The 2,814-nt window shown below is 42.5% G+C and overlaps 1 protein-coding gene across 2 annotated transcripts in view; it reads left to right on the top strand.

Annotated features, from left to right (window-relative positions):
• Window positions 1-2,814, top strand: part of LOC116076713 (cytochrome P450 2D1-like) — a 24,153-nt gene that overhangs the window by 10,908 nt on the left and 10,431 nt on the right. The window lies entirely within an intron of this gene.

Below are 2,814 nucleotides of genomic sequence, written 5' to 3'. Positions count from 1 at the left end.
TCTTCTGGTGTGTCTGAAGATAGCTACAGTGTACTTACATATAATAATAAATAAATCTTTTTAAAAAATATCAGTGGAAAGTTCTTCCACAAGGACTGTTAAATAGTCCAACTTTATGTCAATATTTGGTGCAATAACAGCTAGAAATAATTCATAGTCAACTTCCTCAATCTGTTATTTATGATTTACATGGATAATATTTTGTTGGCTGACTTTGACGCAGATACCTTAGGGGAAATGTCTGATGAAACAAAAAAATTTTACCTTGTTGGAGTTTGCAGATTGCTTCTGTAAAAATACAGAGAGGGGAGTCTATCCATTACCTAGGTTATGAAATAAGTCAACAAAAAAGTCAGCCACAAAAGGTACAGATCAGAAGAGATCAGTAGCAAACTCAATGATTTTCAAAATTAATGAGAGATGTTAATTGGATACACCCCACCACTGGATTAACTACTCATAAATTAAGAAATTTGTTTCAAACATTACAAGGAGATTCAGACTTAGACAGTCCATGAAAGCTAACAAAGGAAGCAGAGAAAGGGTTAACTTTAGTAGAAAAGAGACTCCAAGAGGCATATTTGGATTGCATAGATCCCAAACTGGACTATATTTTAGTTATTTTTGCCTTCTACTCATTCTCCTAGTGGGCTCATTAAACAAAGGGAAGATGGTATTTTAGAATGGATCTTCTTAGCACACAAAGTAGCTGTTAAAAAGAAAAGAAAAAAATAATTAAAGAACAAAAAAGAAGCATTTCCAAAAAGCTACATTTGGCACCTAATGTGGCAGGCTGTTTGAAGGAAAAAGAAACATTGAATGCCACCATTGTGGCTGGACAGAATGGGAGGCTTGATTTCAAGTACAACAGAGCAGAGAGAAAGGAGCTAGAGAGAGTAGTTGTAGGAGAGAGAGAGAGAGAGAGAGAGAGAGAGAGAGAGAGAGAGAGAGAGAGAGAGAGAGAGAGAGAAAGAGAGAGAGAGAGAGAGAATATTAGGATGGGGGAGTAGGTAGAAGTAAGGTCCAGGACAGAGAAGAGTAGAGTCAGAGAAGACAGTTGATGCAGGAAGAAGGAGGACAGAATAGGGCTAAAGAGGAAAAGAGATTTTTGAAGAGTGAAAATAGAAGACAATTGAAAGTGAATTGGGCTAGCAGACTGAGAAGACAGTTGGTGACAGTTGAGCCAGGAGAAGCTGAGTTGAGCCAGAGAAGATATTGTGAGGAGACAGATAAAAGAAGAACTCACAAAGTATCCATAAAAATATAAAGGAAAAAATAGGAAGCAAAGGCAACATTTGCAAAAAGACACTACAATCCTCTATAGTTTCTACTTCAGCTTCTGCCAAGACTGTCCTGTGATGGACTGTGACCTAGATGTGTAAGCTGAAAGCAATCCTTCCCTCCCCAGAGTCGCTGTCGATCCAAGTGTTCCTGTCACAGCGATATATCACCTCTTCCATTTCTTTTCTATTTCTGCATCCCTTTCCTCTTGCCCTCCCCTCGCCTTTCTCATGTAGGTGGTATCTCAGTGTTCCTCTTTGACCCTCCTTTCATCTCTATACGTTTTATTTGATTCCCATTATTTACTTTGGGGATTAAGTCAACACCTTTTAAAACTCGTTATTAGGGTTTTTCCAACACATGGAGCTGGGGGAGATGCCACAGAACACATCCTGAAAGGTCAAAGGACAACATCTGGGCTTCGGTTCTCATCTTCCTCCCTGCTGTTTCTGCCACACTACATATTCCAGGATAGCTGACCAGTGAACTTCCAGGCATAAACCAACACCTTAAACTTACAAAAACCTTATCTGGATAACAAGTTACCTTCCGTAGTATACAGACACAGTACATCTCATCTCATCTCTCTCCCTTCCCTGATAAACTGCTATCTTTGCCACCGATAGCATGTTCACGTTTTATACTCGTGAACTCAGACTTGTAATTGGTGTTCTATGCATTGGTTTACAGGCATACAGACAAAAAGAAAGGACTTACAACCCGAAAAACACACTAGCACTTTAACCGTCCTGTTACTGTGCCCTGTGCTCATATCTTCTATGACTGTGAATTAACGGGCTAGCATCACTTCATTTCAACGGGAAGAACTCCCTTTACTGCACCCTGTATGCCAAGCCCACTGACTTTTATCTGGAAATGACCTGCTTTCTACTCAATCCCCAAGGAATAATATTTGTTCTTAACAAAGAAAATGTGGGTGACGTTCTTCAGGACTTGCATCATCCTGTTGTCTTCCGGTCTCTGTGGTCTCTGATGGGAAATTAACTGTTCATCTCAGCATGGTCCCTTGTGTGTAAAGGGTGAGTGAATGGCCTACACTCCTTTTTAAATTATCGCTGCAGTCCCCTCTGTCTTCAGTGTCCCCACGAACCATCTGCGGCTCGCTGAGGTTGTCCCCACCTTCGCTGAGCCCCAAAGGGCAAGAAGCAGGGTCTTGGGAGAGAGGTCTGGTTTGCTTAGGTACTGCCTGTCCCCACTAATCCAGAATACACTCCGAAGGGCAAGTTATGTAAAGATCCAAGGTCAGGCTTCACCCTGCTCACTGGAGGACAGAGATCCTCAACCCTGAGGCCTAGCTACAGGCGGGTTCCTGGGTTCTGGGACTTCTGGGATGAGCCCCTCCAAAACCTGCCCTCTCTCAGACTCTAGGTGGTTCTAGCATCTTGGCCTCAGCCTGGGAAAACCCGCAAACAGTTTACTCCGAGGCCCTGGGGTTCCCCTTTGAGATGGTGAGTGGACCTTGGACCTCATTAGCCCTGCTTGCGCTCCCTGGAGCTGGGATGTTGTTGTCAG

The sequence above is a fragment of the Mastomys coucha genome, unplaced genomic scaffold, assembly GCF_008632895.1.
Source record: "Mastomys coucha isolate ucsf_1 unplaced genomic scaffold, UCSF_Mcou_1 pScaffold11, whole genome shotgun sequence".
In the NCBI taxonomy this organism is placed as follows: Eukaryota; Metazoa; Chordata; class Mammalia; order Rodentia; family Muridae; genus Mastomys; species Mastomys coucha.
The sequence above is the reverse complement of the archived record's forward strand: the minus strand, read 5'-3'. Positions and strand labels throughout refer to the sequence as shown.